General features: G+C 41.0%; 1 long non-coding RNA gene across 2 annotated transcripts in view; it reads right to left on the bottom strand.

The window, feature by feature from the left end:
• LOC309661008 overlaps nt 1-20,429 on the bottom strand; it is a 33,428-nt gene continuing 12,999 nt past the window's right edge. For both annotated transcript variants that reach the window (XR_014263786.1, XR_014263787.1), the window contains exon 4: nt 1-19,127. This is a non-coding gene — a long non-coding RNA (uncharacterized lncRNA). The remainder of the gene's footprint in view (nt 19,128-20,429) is intronic.

Genomic DNA, 20,429 nt, shown 5'->3' with positions numbered 1-20,429 from the left:
TTGTGTTACTTTCTCTTGTGCGGCAAAGTGATTCAGTTATATATATGTATATATTCTTTTTCATATACTTTTCCATTATGGTTTATTACAGAATATTGAATATAGCTCCCTGTGCTATACAGTAGGACCTTGTTTATATATTTTATACACAGTAGTTTGTATCTGCTATCAGTGCTGCTTTGAATACCACTTCAATCTCATAAGAATGGCTGGGTACTTGGAAGGTTAGAAAAAAAATGAAGGAAACAGATTTAATGATTTAAAAAAAAAAAGTGAACATTTTATTCATTCTAATCTTTGTTAATGTTTGTGGTCCCATCTCAAAGGGGCTTTATCTTATTTCTTACTGAATGATGGAGTTGACAAAAATGCTATAGTTCAAATTCCACTAAAGTTAATCTTAAAAATGTTATCAGTTGTATTTTGTGCAGTTGGTTTTAGGCTTCACATGTCTACCATGCTTTCTAATTTACGCTCATGGTTCCATGAGCACATCTAACACAGACCACGTCTTCTGTGACTTATCACGAACTAAAATGAAACGGTCACAGAATGTGCAATACCACTGGCCTGCATTTTTATAACATTGCTTCTCCTAAAGACATTCTGTTAATGGTAGGGAGTGCTTCAGACCTATTTTTTTCCAGTAATTCTTTCTTCCATTTTTCTATTAGTAACATGTACCAAGGAGCAGCGCTTTCAGGTGGTGTACTGTGTTATTCTATTTAACCAGCAGTCTTGGTGTTCCTGTCTCCCTTGATCCTCCCTCTTTTCAGGAGTTCTGTTTCTCATCTGATCTCACACGAGGCTGAAGAGATGGTTGCCTCCCCGGGCTTTTCAGAGTCTTTTAATGACTCTTACATTGCTCAAAGGCTTCTCTTTCCAACCTGGAGTCTTTAGAAATCATGATTTCATTTTTTTCTTATTTGGACTTTGAACTGATAGGCGTTGCTTGGAAAGTTAAAATTCCTCGTCTAAAACTTTAAAAGTGACAAGCCTAATATCAGTTTTATAGTCACTATTTCTTTAGAAGATGGATCATTATAGAACATGGGAAAATATTTAGCTTAGCAAGAAAATATAGACAAATTTGGTCATAGATATTAAGCCAAAGAAGTGAAGGAAACATGACAAGTTGTGGTACAAGAATGCTTTCCAATTTAGAAAAAGTGACTCATATTCTAGATCTGTGGAAATCTCTTTTAAAATGGTGCAGAGGCCAGAAAATATACAATTATTTCTCTGCCCCAAGAATGGTATATGATTGGAACAGCAGAGTAATTTGGGGGAAGAATAAATCACTTTAGATGTATTTGTGCTTTGTTCTCATGAACCATTTTCTTTTGCTGCAGCCAAAGGGCTATTAACCTAGTCTCTGAAATGTTGAGGTGCCCTGGAATCCTATTTTCTGTGAACAACTAAAACTCTCTGATATACTATGCATAAAGTGAAATTTCAACAACTGAACATATGCAATGTTAAGATCTTAGGAGGGGAAGATAATCAACAGAATGAATGACTGATTTCATGCAGCGATTTTCACAAAAGGTAGCGTGCAATGCTGAACTCCATGCCGTGCATTGTAATTGAGCTCCTCTTGTAATCAGTGCAGGCCCTTAATTGATTGAAACTAATTTTGAAATCATGATACCATACATACTGTCTACTGTAGAAATAATTTATAAACATTAATTGCAGGAAGGAGAGGAGCCATTTGCTTCAAAGGGCCCATCAGCAAGCTGTCCTTCCTGTTTTATCAGTAAGCAAAGCTGAGAGCAAATAACAGATGGGACTGTCCCTTGGTAGCGGCACAGAACACTCATGAAGTATAGCACAATCTTCCTCCAGTGTGTTATGTTTTTAACAGTAGGAGATCAGAAGCAGGCGAGGTGTGGGCTCGGATGAATGACTGCCTCTGATGAAACGTCCTTTTCTTCTAGGAAGATCCCTGTAGCAGATTGGGCTTTGGCAGTTGATCTCAGTGGCTTGATAGAGTGTCATTACAGAATGCATCTGGAAGATTCTGTGGAAAAGGGGCAAACCTCAGAAGACCAAGGTGAATCTAAGTTCTGATCTGTGCTCTCAGTGGGTGGTTAAATTCTAGTTCCTTTAAGTAGCCATCAAAGGCACCACAGACCAAAGAGAAAGCTGCCTCAGACACTGAAATTTGGTACTTATTTACCATCTGTCAGGATCATTTCATCCTCCTGCGATATTTTATTCTACTTAACATAACTACAAGAAGGTGTTTGTGCCTTTTATGTGTGTGGGTGCTTGGCTAACATCTCCCGCGCCTGTTGTTTGTATAATCACGTCGAAGGCTGTTACCATGGCTGGGGAAGCTGGATTTAGTATACACTTTTTTTTTCCTAATGGAAAAATCTATCAGCCCAACTTCAGTGACTATTCTGAAACAGCTTTTTAGGCAGTCAGATAGGAAGTGGTCCTCAATTCCACTAGTAGATCATTTATTCAAGCCTGGTTCATTATTACTTTTCGTAGTAGATTTTCTAAATGGTTTCCAGTCACCCCCCATTCCTAACTCTGCCTCGTTCCTTCAGAATTGAACTGCTCTGATCTCCTGTTTAAGTAAACAGATCAAGGCTCTCGGAGAGAGCCCACTTAATAAACAACTGCAACCTGCCCCTCCTACTCAAAGTATCCCTGACTTCATTAATTCTTTCATTTCCCCCAGTTTTAGGGAGAAGGTTACCCTGCCCCTTTATAATGTTAATCCAAACATGTGTTATTAATTTTACCCAGTTCCACTCATTCTTCAATTATTCCCTTAATTAGTAAAATATTCAGCCTTTTTGTCGTAAATGCATCCTCTGATTGACTTGAATTTACCCCCTTATAAAGGAAAAGAAACAAAACATTACTTCCACAACTACATTGCCTTTCGAGCTACTATCACTTCTATTCCTACAACAGCTCTTGAAAGATTAGTCTCAGCTTCTGTAATCTTTCCTCTTCATTTACTTTGCTCTGTATTGTAATCCCATTTTTCCTCCCCATTCTTTGAAACTATTCTATGTTTTGAGTATAGTTGTCATAGTTTTAGACCATTGAGCATCTGAGCACTCTTTCTCCCAGGGGTGTATTTTTGAATTTCCACATCTTGGCAGAAGGCAGGGTTCATGTACGAGGCTGAAGAAATGCAGCTAGAGACAGGCATGCAGTCTTGGCTTGGCAGTCAGATGGTTCCACCAGGGGATAGAGGGGAAATTATTAACAGAGACAGCAGCAGCAACAGAGCCTGGAACAGAGGTGATGGCGCCGGCTATCGAGTCCATGGTGTCCCAAACTAGACTTTTTCTCTGCAGTGTTTTCTGTTGACTCATTCCTTTTGGGTCCTTCCTACTTTCTGAGCCTGGTTTTCTAAGTTTCACCTAATTCTGTGAGCTAACTAATATCTTTTCTGTAAATGTCTTTCATCCCTTCATTGAAACATATTTGGTTTATGTTCCTTTGAGTTAAAGACCTCACTGATACAGAAAATGGTACTTGGGAATGGGTTTAATGTTGGAGTCTTAGGAAAAGTGGGGTGAAGGTGAGGATGTGAGACTTATTAGCAGGAAGGGACTGAAGACAATGAATCCCATTCGTGTTCAGGGACAGGACTCTGGGAGCTCATCGCATGCAGTGGTGAAGAGCTAATCAAACACAGCCTCTGGTCTCTGGAATGAAAGACTCCCTTGGGATGAAATGTCTATTCAAGGTAAGGCTTTGGGAGAACCAAGTTGCCACTGTCATTAAACAGCTAAAATAAAAGATTATTAGGGATACTGGGAATGTTTTGAGAGCATTGACTAGCTGGAAAAGGTAAATAAGTTGCTCCCCTTAAATTCTCGATTATGGCAAAGACTGAATCTCAGGAACTCTAACAATGCTAAAAGAGCCTCTCCATTCTCTCAGCTTCTTTCTACTTGCATGTACTTGCAAATGAAACTCGGGGTTTGCTGTGGTCGCTGAATCATAATACCAATTAACTTTACAGTCCTGCTGGTCTTTTTATGTGAAAGTGAAAGCACCGATTGCAATTGGACCGTGTGAACTGATTCTGCAGGCTCGCAATACCCTGAACTTGTAGCCTCTCCCACCTCTGCAGTGCTATGTTGGAGCCAGCTCTTCATGGCTTATGAGAGCCAATTGCACTTATCTCTCCCCAGCTCTGTGTGCACTGATGGCATGTGCACAAGTTGAAGTCCACTCTGGTTGGAAGAATTTTAAATGCTACAAATCAGGACTCCCTCTCCCCCTCTTGCTGGAGAGTGAGTTGTTAAACACGTACCAGCACGTCACTGTTCTTGGGATTTCAGAAGTACTTCTTCCTTGTTTGATGGGGCCTCCTCTTCTTGCTTGGAGACTGGTTGTCTTTTGCTCCGAGGCTAACTTTGCAAGGGAAAGCCAGTGCACCACTTGGAACCCACAGACCTCCTCTTATTTCCAGACTTCGACCCAACATGTCCCAGGGGGGTCAGTTGCATTGTGTAAAACCTGGGTGGAGAAGTTTTTTCCTTTTATGTTTTGGCAAAACTTGGGACTATATGTAAGAACAATAATGTGAACAATATTAAGAGTGATTGACCTTGAACAGGTAGACAACAGTTCTTCAAAGAAGTGATTGTATCAGTCTGAGCTGGCAGGGATGTGTCTGATCTTTGGCTCATTTGCTTGGCTATAATCTGGATTCAGTGGAGGCTTAGGATAGTGAAGCTGAGATTCTAGAAATCCCTTAAATAACACAAAGAAGGGTAGCAAGGAACTCGAGGGTAAAATTACTGTATACAAATTACCTTCACCCTAATTTGTCCCCCAAGAGGTCCTAGATCGTTAAAAAGGTCTTAAGAAATGTGTTGGTGAGGAGAGTGACAGCAGTTTTCAAGGGAGTTTGTGCCACGGTTCTTTCTAGGCTGAGGATGGTGGCAGATGCTTCTGTTGAAATGGTTTCCCTGATTGAAAGGAGAGGAAACTATTGTAGGGCAGCCAAGGCCACGGGGCAGCATTCAAAGATAGAATCATTTTGGTTACCGTAATAGGTAGCAGGGCAAACTCATCAGTCAGGATGTTGTGAATTACAGGACTCTTCGGTAGTGGTTGGCGGACCATCGGGTCCCTTCATTGAAACAGGTAATAATACATCAGTCCTTCTTGATTTGCGTTATGGAAAACACTCCACAACTGGGAAGTATAGGTCTGACGTGGGCTACCATTACCAGGAATTTCCCATTTTCACCCAATTCTCAGATTTATCTCCATAATCAAGAATTACTTGATAATGGATTCTGCAATAATATCACTTGTATGTGCAATGAATCTCCTTCCTAGCCTTCACCAAAGGATCTGTGGCCATTTACTATGTATTGCAGATAAAGAGCCCTTAATCTGGTTAGCCTATTCTTTGTTCTGGGTTTATTCAGAATGGCTGGGAAATGCTGTCTTTTTGGAGAAAGAATTACAAAGAACTCTTGCTCTTTTATACGAGTGATCCAGCAAGCATTAAGAATAGCGATATTACATTCTAAGGGTAATGTGCTTTTAGGGGTCAATGTTCACATAAACATTTTCAGGTACCAAATGTTACTGTTTCCACTTTGTGACAAAAATGGACTGCTTGCATTTCAAGTCATGCTGATACACATCCTAGAATCTGGCTACAGAGACATTTCATGCTAGGTATTACCTACATGTGAACAGAATACAAAGGAGCTGTAAAATTCCATATAGTAAAAACGTATATACCGAACATGCCCTGGGAAAGGGGAAAAAATGGAGCTTTGGGATATTGTTAAACACTGATGCTGAGCTACCTAATTCCTGGAGACTGAGAACACCACTGTGATCTACGGATCAGAACAGCAAATTGTATTTCAGGTTATGAACTGAGTTGTGTTCTGAGTCTGTCTCTAGGTGGTCTAGTCTTGTGGTTGTTTTTCTGAATACATGACTGGAATAGGTCTCTTAAGCAAGTGGCAGGAACCCTCACTGGGTCCCTGTACCATGACTAGGGCTATTATGATTGGAAATGCCAAGCTTCTGGTGTTGCCCCTACCTACCAAAGTACTGAAATCCAAAGTGATATTGCATCCAGAGGTGAATCATGACGATGAAAGACATCAAAAGCACGAAAGATACAGGGTTGATGACTCTTTTCATGTCTGTCTTTAGGCCTGTCTAGAAGATGTACAGGCTTGGAAGACACAGAGATACATTGAATGATGATAAATTATACCCAGTTGTCCATTTAACACATATTTATTGGGTACCAACCAAGATTCATGCTCTGTGCTGGATGTCAAGGGTACCATTATGAGCAAATCCTGACATGTCTTTGCTTTTGTGGCACAGATATTTTGGTGGGGGAGACTGGCATTGCTCAAGGTAATTCTATGAGCTTGTTTTACAGGGGAGCCCTGTGTTGTCCTGGTGTTTGTGTGTATGTGTGTTCAGAGGGGGTTTGGAGGAGGCAGCAGGGAAGTTGAGGAAAGTCCTCCTTTAGCAAGTGACACTTAGCTAACCTCGGAGGCAGAGGAAGGTGTTAGCTAGGCAGAGCTTGTGGTGGGGGGCACGGGAGCCAGTGACCAGAACACCACAGAGAGCAGGTGAGAAGTGTGTGCCTGAGACACTGAATGAAGAACAGTGCACCTCGAGCAATGAGTGTGAGGAGGAAAGTAGGGAGAGAGGAAGCTGAAGTAGTAGACAGGGGGGCTAAACTTGCTGGATTTGCTCCTATATGACTATCCATGAAGTCAGGTGCATGGTTTTAAGTAGATAGGATGTCATGATCAGATATTTAGAAGACTTCACTGACTGCCATAGGGAGCTGAACAGAGAGTGGCAAGGTATGTTATCGAGCTGTCCCAAGTGAGAGTTTGTGGTGAGGACATAGAAATCAGGAGGTAGATTGATGCCATAGCTAGGAGGTGCTATTCATAGGATTGGTGGGCTTCCCTGGTGGCGCAGTGGTTGAGAATCTGCCTGCCAATGCAGGGGACACGGGTTCGAGCCCTGGTCTGGGAAGATCCCACACGCCGCGGAGCAACTCGGCCCGTGAGCCACAATTGCTGAGCCTGCGCGTCTGGAGCCTGTGCTCCGCAACAAGAGAGGCCACGATAGTGAGAGGCCCGCGCACCGCGATGAAGAGTGGCCCCCGCTTGCCGCAACTAGAGAAAGCCCTCGCACAGAAACGAAGACCCAACACACCCAAAAATAAATAAATAAATAAATAAAAATTAAAAAAAAAATAGGATGGGTGATAGAAATCAGGAGGTAGATTGATGCCATATCTAGGAGGTGCTATTAATAGGATTGGTTATGGATTGAATATTGGGCATGCAGCAGTAGAAAATGTAAAGCGATACCCTCGTGTCTAGCTGGTAGAGCAGAAGATATTTATGTATCTATATCTATCTATCTTATGTATAACGTGAACTGGCTGCAGTGGGTCTGATTTTTGGCTCCTTTGCTTCACTAGAATTTGGATTCACTAGAAAATATCTGTCTGTCTATCCATCTGTCTATCACTGAATGAGAATAAAAGTGGGGCAATGATGATATGTTCCCTCTTGGACCTGTAGAGATTGAGGGGTATGACACATTGATGTGAAGATGTTGAATGAAAGCTTTGACACAACGACGAGGGATGAGAACCAGTTTGGTGATGAAAGAAATCGTAAATATCATGGGCACTGGTCCATAGATGGGAAGTGAGGCCAGAGATGTGGAGAAATGCAGAGTAATAAGAGAAAAGCCCGAGAATGTGCCCTGAAAGACTCCAGCAGATAAGGTGCTTGTCCCCCCCCTGGGATGCAGTCAGTACAGTAAAACGTACCTGGCGAGAATTCACTAACGGTTTATGGGCTTAAAAAATAAAACTGATAGAAAAGGAGAGCACTCCTTTAGGCCTTTCACTTTCTACTAGCTTACTCTAAAATAGTAAAAATAAACACAAGCATCCCAACTTGGATTGCAACGTTTCGCTCAAATCCTCTGGTTCTAATAATGTTGGCTATTAAGTATTTGATCTGGCGATTCAAATACAGTATAAAACATTTCTCGTTTATCCAGTGACTTTCTGATACTCTCTATTTTACTCCCATCCCCATTTCTTTTGTGTGACTTTCAGTACTTAGAAAATTCTGCTTTACATTTAGATTGCGGATCTGGGAATCTGTCCACCCTCCAAGCCCGGGAAATTTGGCAGGATGAAGCCCTTGTTTCATTCACCTTTGTGTTCACAATGCTGTTGGTGTGCCTCCCTGATAGCAAATGCTCTCTTATAACCCTTAATATTTTTTGCTTTGAAATGTGTTTCAATCCCTGACGTAAAAAAAATATATATTATATTTGCAAATCGGCAACAATTTAAACACAAACTCTCCTTTTTATTATTTGGCTTAAAAGTAAATGTCGGGTACCTTAATAAGCTAATGGTGTTCTTTGCCTATTTTCACCCAGATGGTCCCGAATTTTTCTTTCCTTGCTATAAAAGTGCATTTCCCAAACGTGACCACTGGGGGGAAGCATAGTGCAAAGCTAGCATTTAGTTCATCCTTCCTGTACCCCGGGGAGACTAGGTAAAACCTCCCGCTCAAAGCCTTGTGCTGTGCCTTTAACGTAAGCAGAGCTTTTGTCTGTCTCTCTGTTTGTCCGCCTGTCTGTCGGTCTGTTATTTCTTTGTCAAATTCTTTCCTGTTCTCTTTCTTCAGGGTTCTTGGTGAGTTAAAACGTTTATTTTGAAACTTCCAGGAGCTTAATTAATAAACATGAAAACCAAGTGGAAGCTGGCACAATGCCCTTTTTTGCCTCAACGACATGGGCATGCTAGGGTAATTGTAGTTCTTTACATTTGGCATCCAACTGGTTCCAGGGGCAACACTGCCTTTTTTTTTTCTAGGCGTACTGAAGCTATGAAATTAAACAAGTTAATGTGGCTACAGCATTTCACCCCCTACTATCCCCACAGCTGTAGTAAATCTGCCACCTGGCTATTTCCATAAAAATTCAATTATAGCACCACCAGTTATTCTTCTTACGCGAGCAATCAGCTTTACACAGTTTCAGGCCCCAAAGAAAGGCCAGAGTGTCCTGCTCCTTTTCGTCCTCTTTGCTGCCTTTAGCCGCCGGTGGTTTCTTTTGCTAAGCGACTGCGCACCTCTGCACCAGTGAAAAATGAAAGAATAGACTAGACTGCTGTGCAAGGTCATGCCAGTGAAAAAGCAAAAACTGAAAAATCACCAACAACCCTCCTGCCTCCCCCTGTCCAAGCAGTGTGGGAGGCTTAGAGGTCAGAGAAATAAGCAGCAAGCCTGCAGCCAGGGCCACGGAGATGCTCCAGCATCGCTGAAAAACACACCAACATGAAGAAGGAATTGCTTTAAAAATTGTTGGTTTTCTTTCTTCTTCATCTTTGTAAAAGATGTGACTGGGTAGGGAAAGGTTGGTAAAATGCCGTAACATCCTGACTAAAGCAACAGCACAATTATGAAGCGAGAAATCCCTCTTTATCTGCGCTTCCCAGCAATCAGCTGCATTTCTTTTCCCCTTTAAGAGGAATAAGTCCTGGGGGCTTCTCTGGTGGCGCAGTGGTTAAGAATCCGCCTGCCAATGCAGGGGACACGGGTTCGAGCGCTGTTCCAGGAAGATCCCACGTGCCGCAGAGCAACTAAGCCCGTGCGCCACAACTACTGAGCCTGTGCTCTAGAGCCCGCGAGCCACAACTACTGAGCCCGTGTGCCACAACTACTGAAGCCCGTGCTCCTAGAGCCCGTGCTCTGCAACAAGAGAAGCCACCACAATGAGAAGCCCACACACCGCAACGAAGAGTAGCCCCCGCTCGCCACAAGTAGAGAAAACCCGCGCGCAGTAACGAAGACCCAACGCAGCCAAAAATAAATAAAATAAAATAAGTAAATTTATTAAAAAAAAAAAGAGGAATAAGTCCTTAGTACCAGGTGGAAAATGCTGACTTTTATCGTTTTTTAATGCCTACTTCTCTTTGTCATATTTCTTTCTCTTTTCTCAAAGGCCTACCAATTAAAAATGATAGTTACTGAATCTTACATGGAATGATTTCCTACGTGATCTAATAATTGTTGAACAGCAATTGAGTTACTTGCTTCCCATGAATCCCTTTCAAGCCATTGACACTGATTTTGTTTGAATAGTATTTACAGTAAACGTGTAAATATAGTTTTAAAAGCAAATTAGACTGAAATGTTCATTAATTACATCACAACTAGGTTTCAGGGTAAAGCAATTGCTTCTCCGTAAGTGGGTTCTTACCAACTACTATTGTGGTGTAGTTATTATTAATAAATTCAGAGAATGAGAGAACATCAAAAAAATAAAATAAAGAGGGTGTAAGTAGATGAAAGAACCCAAGATGACTCTGAGCTCCTAGCTAGGGCAGGTTGGGGGCGCTGCTCAGGTGACTCCAACTTGTCACATGTCCCAGTTGATCCCTGAGCAGTAATTACTCAGGTGTGTTGCTGGACTGGCATAGATGTTGGATGTCAGCCATTTCCAAAATACTCCCAGGGGATAAAGTGCAGGAGGAAGGGATGAATATCTCCTTCCCATCCCCCTGCATCTTGAAGGTGCCCCGTGCCAGCCAGCATTAGTACACTGCTGGGGTAGAAGAATGTAATAAAGTGGACTTTGAAGGCAGCATGTCACAGGAAAAAGACACAGTCTCATTAACTTTAATCTTCTTTTACATGGTTACTCAAAAGAGAATCTCTATTAGAAGTTCAAAAGGGCATATAGAAATCCTTCCCAGGCAAGTCTGTACCTAGGGCTAACAGAGGGCAGGTGGAAGAGAGCAGGAGATTTTAGAACCTGTTTTTTATCTTGATTGGGCTGATGGGACTTTAATGAAGAAAGGCCAGTAGTCCGTGGCCCTGAGACCACATCCTCTGCTGTCACATGGGTTCAAGTTCATGGTCTTGAAAAACTGTACTTTTCCTGTCTTCAGATGTTCTCATGAGTCCTTTTCTTTTCAGTTCAAAGTAGAAATTAAGACGGGTTGTAAGTGTTTATTCTTCATCCTAGATTTTGGGCAGATGCCTAATTTCCACTGCTTCCTTACCTCCTGAAGAGTTTCAGGCTTTTTGCTTCTGCCAAAATGGAGCAAACATACAGCTTGGTACTTTGAAGTCTTGAGTTAAAGCAGAACTAAATGGACCATGTTTATCTGATCAATTAAGGCATTGCCTACATCCTTAAAAGTGATGTTTCTCATTTAGGCAGCATTCTATACAATCCTCAGGAAATTAACAACAGAGATTGAGTTTGGGGAATGGGGGTCATTATACAAAGAAATGCAGGAAGAGCCTGGGAGAATTTGATTAGGCTCCAACATAAGCTTCATAAACTGACTGGGTTCCAATATAAACTAAAGAATGTCTTTGTGGAAGTGACACTGTAGAAAAATATTAATGACAGTTCCCAAAATAGAAGTTTGATTTAAAACTCCTATTATGTAAAGGGATCTACTCGATTTAATAGTCTTTAGCATGGTGGTTGTTTATAATGACAAAACCCTCATCTTTTTCTCAGAGATTAGCATGTGTTCAATTCAGTTTAACCACAGTTCAACAGGGCCTGCTCTATAAACAGCACCATGCTAAGCAGAGTATTAGGTTTAGAAAAATAAAAAGAGCATAAATTAAAACTCTCTTAGAAGCTGACAGTTTTTCTCTTTTGGAAACCAAACTGATCACCACCAATTAAGTAGAATGATACGAAATGGTAGGTAATTGAACCCTCAGGCCGTCCCCTGTCAACATCCCATCCCATTCTTTTCAGAAACAGTTTGAAATAGTACTTGTTTGGCTTCCTTTCCAGCTAGCCCAGGACCTGGGCTCTTGACCTATTCCAGAAAGATAGTTCTCTCTCTCTCTTTCCTCAGAAACCTGGCTAGATTCCTTAAATCCTTGGTTTAAGTGAGCTGCTTTGTTCCACTGGCACCAACAGATTTAACCTTCAACTTCATGAGGGTAATGATTGGGGTTTTTCACGTTTGGCAGATTCTATGAAGATTGCCTTCCAAATTCCAAGATTTGTTTCCAGAATTGTGGCTTGGCAAGAAAACTAATGCACAGTCTATATGGGTAGGTTTTTTGTTGGATATTAATATTATACTATAGGTCTAGAGGCAACCTGGAATTTTATAAAATAGCTTTCTTCAGGTGCCACGTTTTAAGCCCTCATACTCGCCAACTGTAAAGGGGGGATTGGTAATGCGGGGGTGGCAAAGATAAGGCTATTAAACTCTTTGACCTAAGACTTCTCCCTCCCAGCCCCACAGATTTGGCTTTCTCTATGATTTATTGATATCTTGTGCATCTGTCACTCTCACCAAAGCAGAATATGCCTGTTCAGATTTTTAATTAAATTGTAATTACCCTTTAGCTTGACTATATTATATTATATTATATTTTGGTATATACCAGAGATGATTATTTGTGAAGACTTTTGGAGGTGCCTGTAGAAGAGAAAAGCTGCTCTAGGGAAAACTTTTAAGACGGTGTATTTCTTGACAAAGAGCTGTGTCAATTTAATGGAAATTTTACTTCTCATTGTTTTATGCATAAAGCTTTGTATCATTAAATGGCAGCCTATGGGACAAATTTGGAAAGCAAGGCACTTATATTTAGGAGAAATTCATATGTCACTGGTTATATTATAATGGACTCATTGTTTGCTTTCTTTCGGCCTTAGACGAAGTATCTTGGTTTATCTGACATGGTTGTAGGTGTTCTTGTGTCTACCTATATCCTTATGGAGACTAGTGAGATGACAATTCTGAAAAGATTGAGAAAGAGTAAAGAAAGCTTTTATTCTCTTATATTCTATTTTATTTATTTATTTATTTTTTAGAATATTTCAAACTGCCGTCACTGTTGGGAAAGTAAAGATTCCTCTTCTCTTATCAACAGGTAATTAATAAAATCTGGTCTATTTCATGTTTGGAAAAATGTAGGTCTTGGACTTAAAGTTCCTTGTTTGACAAGGGCTATGGGAGAACAGAAAAAGCAGAAGAATGGGAAATCAGTAAGACAGTGAGACAGAATCATGAAAGGGGCTACTCAAGATCTTAGCCTATTTAACCCTTTTGCATATAGCTTCCAAATACTTCAAATACAATAAGCTCAGTTATAGCTACTGGGTTTGTCCTTGCAAACCAGCACTGAGCTACGTTTAACTTGAGAGTTAATTTGCCATCTCGATAATGACAGGCAAGTTGTCAAAATGTTGTATGTCTTATATGCATCTTTGGTTGGAACGCTTTGACTGCTTCGTATAGTGCAATTGACCACAAATTGTAATTAATTAAATAACTCAAGGACTTGGATCTTCAGTTGTCTGTTTACTGAAGATTTAAAAAAATATAATCCCGGCAACAGTATGATTTAAACCCCTTATAAGTCCCTTTCGTTCCTGAGAAACAGTATGGTTTATCCCATGCTTATACAAACTCCTCTGTATCTTAACCTCTGTTAAAAATGTCAAGCACTGCACCTAAACTTTGTGGGTTTCTTCTGACCAATGACAAGTGTGAGGGTCTTCAATCCTGCTGTTGCATGCAAAGCAAGGAATTTTCAGGCTACTGAACCTATTCAAATCTTGACCCTCATTCAGTCACTCTCTGGAGAATTGATGACAAAAGCGTAACATGACTCTCTTTAGTTCAGAATTGGAGTCTGTGGCAGGGAACTTTTGGTGGGTGATGTCTTAAGAGCTCAGTGTGAACTCCTGCTCACTGCTGCTTCTACCACCCATCAGCCAGAACCAGCGGTAGAGTGAGGTTGGTACAGATGCTTTCAGAACAAATTAAATCACATTTCTGAGTTGCCTGACTTCATCTCATGTTAAGTTATATTTTAAGGCTTAATTGAACTTCTGAGCTCACTTTCCACATGTTTTTGAGAAGACGCTGACAAACATCCTTCTGTATGTAAATTTGGTGTAACTGGCTCCACTTTCAGAATTTCTTATTTCTGTTGATTGTTTTGGCCTCTGTCAACCTTGAAGCAAGTTCAGTACTACCTTACATTCCAGCTACTGTCATTCTTTTCCCTCTCGCTCTGTAAGTCATTATTGGAATCTATAGATTTTATCAAAATAGAGACATCATACAGCTTTCAAATTTCATTCCAAAAAATCATGCTTAGACATCTCTTCGCAAATACTCTCCTCTATCTCTCAAAACGGTCCTCACCGAAGGCAATTTGTGTGTCAGAAGAGTTGTCATAGTAAAAATAGTAAACTTTATTTTTTCCAAGTGCAAATAAATGTTATTGATCATATTATGCTAATTTATTGTTTTATTTGGCTTGAATGGACAATTCCTCCTGTTCTTCAGCTACTGTCAAGAGGAATGCCTTACGATGGATGAATCAATCTGGAATTAACATCATTGTATTTGATAACGTTCCCTAAAATAAGTCATTTCATTTGGTTACTTTTGGACACGTTGTGCAAATAATCAATCCTAGCAGCTGCCCCAATAAGCTTGTTCAAACAGTGTTTTATGTAATTTCATTAATGAGAATTTTCTGTGGTCATTTTAAGCAACTGTTAAACCTCTTTTGAAAAGTTTCCGAGTGAAACCATTTAGGCCAAAGCTTCTTCAACCATCTGTGATAAAGAACTGTTTTGTTGTTGTTCTTATTGTTTATTTGTTTAATTTTCATGCAGTCACATTGCCATACTTTTGTAGAATGCACTGATCGTGTGCTTGGATGGCATGACAATATCAGATTGTTATGTAGGTCTCTTAGTGTTTATTATCAGTTTCTGAACTTACATCACTGCGGACTGGTGGTAATAGCAGACCACCATGCCTCCATGGGGCAATTTGAATGGCACTCATAGAGGCTATTGTCTGTGGTCTAGAACTCTGGGGTTTGATCAATAGGTTGTTCTTTTATTATAGCAAAATTGTAATATGTATTCAGGAAAGACTCATTTTTCCCTAAAGGAAAACTTTTAGCCCTGCTTTCTAGAAGTAAGATATATTCATCTATTGAGGATGGAATTATGGATTTGTAAAAAATTGTCAACACTGCCATTTACTAATTCGGCTGTCATTTCATATACAACAGAATACTGGGCTTAGAATCCAGTGCCTTGCCAGAGAATATAACCTTGGAATCCAACTCCTCTTAAAAGTTTATATGGAAGAAATGATTATATCCTCTAGATCTCTTTTAGATATTCTGGGTTGTGGTTTAAGTTTTATTTGCGTATTTGTTTTTAACTTGGATTGAGTCGAAGCAGTGACCATCTGAGTTTGTGAATCACGGTGCCTTGACTTCTGGTAGAATCATTTAGCTGAGGTAGTTATAAATCATGCCCTTGGCTTTTATCTAGAGATGATATAAAAAAAATACCAAACTCAAATATTCCATTCTCCTCAGGTATTTTGGGGGACATTTTCCATTTAGTACTTCACATTTGAAAATTCATGTGAATAATCAAGTTTATTTCATTCTTATAGAGAAGTCCCTCTTTGCAAGTTATTTTTTTGAACCCAATGAACCTCACCTATGAACAAGAACTGTTGATCTGGTCCAGGCTCAGATGTTACTGGAGCAAGTAAGCATTAAGTGCCTGTTGTATCCTGGGTATGGCATTAAGTTCTGCTAATTCAATGATGAGTAAATCAGGCTTTCTTTTTTTTTTTTTTTCTCTCAAGGAGTAAAGAGTGAGTGGGGGAGACAGGCATATAGCCAAGTAAGAAAACAAATACATGGAAACATATGACTATGGTAAGTACTCTAAAATGAAGGTACATTGACATAGACATGTATTTAATTGTTGGATTTATTCAGCCAAAAGGGATGCAGACATGTTCCTCTCCTCCATTCCTTTGTTCTTTGCTACTAGGTAATGATAAGAGTTTGATTTAATACATAGGCATGCAAATCATCTCTATGATATTAGCACTCCATGTGGTGTCCTGAGGGTCTATGAAGAGAGACAATCATTTTACACAGTGTTTCTGCAGGGAGACGGTTGGTACACTGGTGAATTAAGCAGACTTGGCTAATGTGGGTGGTTTTCACCAAACATGGCTGTGGTGTCGCTATGGAGAGAGTAGTCTGGGGGTTGGTGGTGGAGAGCCTAGGTGATAACTTCAAACAGAATAATGGGACCAAGCTTGGAGAGTCCCTCCTTAGGGGTCAAGGCCAGCACTTCTTATAGACCATGACTGCAGGGCCATCTCCTAGAGCCTAGGGGTCCATATGGACATGGAAAAGCTCTAGCTAGAGTCAGGAAAATGGCGTCACAAAATAAGCTTGTCTTCAACTGTCGCTGCCAACCACAAGGGGACCAGGATAAATGCTGACAGCTTTCTTTTGTGGGGAGACGTTGGGTTTTGGATGAAGAGCCCTGAACCTTGGTAGGTGGCATCAGATTAATTGCTAGCGATTTCACTTGTGTTTATCTTCTTGAGAATCTTGTTAACCTTTTACATTTTATCCTGTTTCTTAGCCTCGGCCGCGGGAATGGTGAAGTCAGGTCCCGCTGGAGCAATGCTATCAAAGATGGGAAGGAAATTTTATGCTGACACCAGGGTGGTGAAGGTTATCCAATATCTGGGAAATTAAATGCTGAAGAAAGGCCAGATCAGGGCAGAGCATCTGGCCAAGACAGTTGCTTACTCTATGGGCCTCTAATAGCTCAGGTTTGGGAGGAGTCAAGGGGAACAGCAAAGAGATAAAGACACTCTGGGACTTCCTCAAGGTTTATTTATAGAAGAGCAAATGGCAGCACCACTAACCTCTAATGGAAATAAAAATCATAACTTTAAAGAAACTTTAATTCCCGACTGGTTAAAATTAAAATATATGTTATAATGGTTGATGAAAAAGTCTTAGAGGGACTAAAACTGGGCTAGTAAATAATCTCCAGTGACCCCAAATTTGTTAAAGAATTGCCCAGGAAGCACAAAGGCCTTATTCAGATTGAATCCTTGTGGATTCTGCAGTTTATCACTATGGATTTGCCTTCCTATATCTTTTACCAGGAAGAGCAGAAAGTCTCCTTTCATGTTCAGCAATTAGCTACAAAGGTTCCATTGCTTTCCTTTAAAATGTAACCTTTTGAACTGCAAGCTATGATTGCAAGGAAGGCTTATAAAACATGTATGTCAGGAAACTGTATTTGTTCACTTACATTTATAGACTGTATTTGCCATTGGTAATTGAATTTTCTCACTAACCTTGTGATTAGTAACCCATGGGCTATGACCTCATGGTCTTGCCTTTACTTAATCTACCAATATAAAAACTGTGTAAAATTTCTTATTAGTCAGAGGATACCTTGGACCTTGGGTCTGTTTCTTTTTTCTCTTTCTGATCATGTAGGAAAGTAAATATAATGGCCTATGGCAGAGATTGCTACTTTCCCACAATATCCACTCCTCTTTCTTTCCTTAGTAACAAAATTCCAAGTTTATTCAGTACAGCAATGTGCCTAGCTAGTTAGGAATCATTTGTGTTTTGTAAACATCATTAAGAAATAGGGACTCTTGTGTACTAACTTGTCTCTTGACATACAAAAGACTTGCATGGTTTAGTTAAACTTTGGAAATATTTAAAGAGTCACACTCATTTCAGTGGATGAAATATTTTTCAAGCCTCACAATGCCTGGTAAAAGTCCTCAATTTGCCCTGACTTCTGAATCTGTGCAGCTGAACTAAGCCGCAAAAGAAAATTGTGAAAGAAAGAATATTGGACTTTAATATTTTACTACTTTAATTTATAAGGAGACAGGGCTTTTATTTGGCATTTTAATTTCTGTGTGGTAAGATAATCATGGAATAGTGTTCATTATGTTCAAATTTAGGAAAATGTTCCATTCTTATATTTGGAATGTGATGGCCAATTGTGTGCCTGAGACATGTTATTTTGGCCTGTTGGGTATCCGTCCCACTCCTTCACGAATAGAACACTCCTGTTTTGCTTCGTTGAGCCAGCCTTCTCCAGTTCTCAGGCCACGTGGTTGGGAATGGTTGATCTCCTCTCTGACTGCCGGGCTGGGGCAGTTCTAAGTCCTGGCCAGTCACAGTCACAGGATTCTTATTTCAGGGCTAGGCATGTGACATAAGCCTTCAGGTCATCTTCTTTCAGGATGAGTAGGTGGAAGGATGTACACACTGAGATGCTATTGATTCTCTTTTCCATGATGTAGAAGGAGTCTTGCCTGGGAATTAAGTCCATGCAAAGGTAGAAGGACTGAAAGATGAAGGTCAGCCAAGTCCTGATGTTACACCGCACGTGTCTGAAGCCGTGCCACATCTGGATTCTTCAGTTATGTGAAACAAGACATTCCTTTCTTCAGCTTCGTTTGGGATGGTGTTCTGTTCCCTGTAATAGAAAGAATTCTGACTAACGCGTGGTGCTCACTGTCTAACTCTTTCTTGTGAACTCTGTTGGGCCGGGTAGCTGGGCACAATTTGAGATTAGAAGCAGAATTGGGAGAGAATTTAATCTAGTAGTAAATGTGTTTTGGAGTTAATGTTTGGTGGCTGTTCTGACCTACTTCGGAGACTCCGTGGGCAAAATCTTAATTTCCCCCTCCACTAGGCCTTGGAGGCTACAAAAAGAGATCTTCTCCTAAAAGAGATGCCATTTTCATGGTTGAAACTTGACTTTATTGTTGGATAGAGATTAAAACAGAATAAAAATGAGAGGGTATGAGAGAGAGGTGGGCTCTTCTCAGGCCACGGTTACCTCTGCCAGTACCATTTTCAGACCCTCCAAGGGAGGAGGAGACACTAGTTTGATTAGTCAGCCTGCAGAGCCGGCAGCTGGGCCACGCTGACGTGTGGATGGAGTGACTGCGCAGTGAGACCCTGTGCATGTCCAGGTGCAGCTCCTCATCTCTCTTCCGTTCCTGGATCCATGCAGCTGGTGGGTCTATTTGTGTGAAGGCTCTTCCCGGGACGTGGCACTTTCTTCTGCTGCGATTCTCCCTCTTTGTCCTTCTCCTCCTCGTCCTTTCTCAGTCTTGCGTGGGTGTATGATTCTTAAGACTTTAGCTTCTTGGATGAAGTGCCTCTCCTTGGAGCACTTAGACCACGCACTGCAGCTCGGACTTTACCAGAGTTCTGAAATTAAGAGTCAGAAGCTTGCACAACATTGAATACAGAGGTACTTTGATTCACATTCTACTGTTGTTATTTATGTGAACAAGAAACGGTATATTTATACGATAAAAACGAGGTAAGTAAATGTATTTTCTTTTTATATTATCTGTCAGGAAGCTCAAAGCCAAATGTGTGTCTTAACTTTTGTGTATGTGAGGAACCCTTGGGTTTTTTTTTTTTTTTAATTATTTATTTATTTATTTTTGGCTGTGTTGGGTCTTCGTTTCTGTGCAAGGGCTTTCTCTAGTTGCGGCAAACGGGGGCCACTCTTCATCGCGGTGCGCGGGCCTCTCACTATCGCGGCCTCTCTTGTTGTGGAGCACAGGCTCCAGACGCGCAGGCTCAGTAGTTGTGGCTCACGGGCCCAGTTGCTCCGTGGCATGTGGGATCTTCCCAGACCAGGGCTCAAACCCGTGTCCCCTGCATTGGCAGGCAGATTCTCAACCACTGCGCCACCAGGGAAGCCCCCCTTGGGCTTTCTTAATCTGTATTCGTAAGACTGCACACAGGTGTCAGTGGGCTGCATTCTCATCTGGAAGCTTGACTGGAGGGGGTCCACTTCTGGGCTCACCCAGGTGGCACAATTCATTTCCATGTAGCTGTATGACTGGGTCCCGGGCGTTTTGCTGACTGCCAGCCAGAGGCTGTCCTTAGCTCCTAGAGGTTACCGGCAATTCTCTGCCACGTGGTCTTCTCCATAGGTAGTTCAAACTATGGCCGTTTGCCTCTTTGAGGGCAGCAAGGCAGTCTCTCATACCAGCCTGCTAAGAAGGAATCTTATATAAGAATGTAATCACAGAAGTGACATCTCATTACTTTTGCTATGTAATGAAACCTAGCCAAGGGCTGCATATCCTATTAACTTTGCCATGTTCAGTGGGCTAGAAGAGAGTCACAGGTTCTATCCACACTCAAAAGGAGGGGATTATGCAGAGTGAAACATGAAGAGGTGGAGATTATGGGGGTCATCTCAGAATTCTGCCTACTGTAACCAATGTTTCCCAATGCGCATTTCATTGAAGGTTACTTCCAGAGGTTGTAAGTGTGTATTCCTCAAGAATCTTTTTCAAGTTACAGAATGCAAGTGACAGGAGACTGATTCAAACCGTCTGAAGAAAATAAAAAAGTGATGATGTTTGCTCATAGAACAGAAAATTTGAGCTTTAGGCAGATGGGGCAACAGCGCAGTTAGAGCTGAGAATGACTCTGCTTCAGTAAAGCCTTGATACAGTAAATAAAAGAGCATATGAGAAACGGGAAGTT

This window comes from Balaenoptera physalus (genome assembly GCF_965194825.1).
Source record: "Balaenoptera physalus genome assembly, chromosome: 5".
Classification (NCBI taxonomy): domain Eukaryota; kingdom Metazoa; phylum Chordata; class Mammalia; order Artiodactyla; family Balaenopteridae; genus Balaenoptera; species Balaenoptera physalus.
The sequence above is the reverse complement of the archived record's forward strand: the minus strand, read 5'-3'. Positions and strand labels throughout refer to the sequence as shown.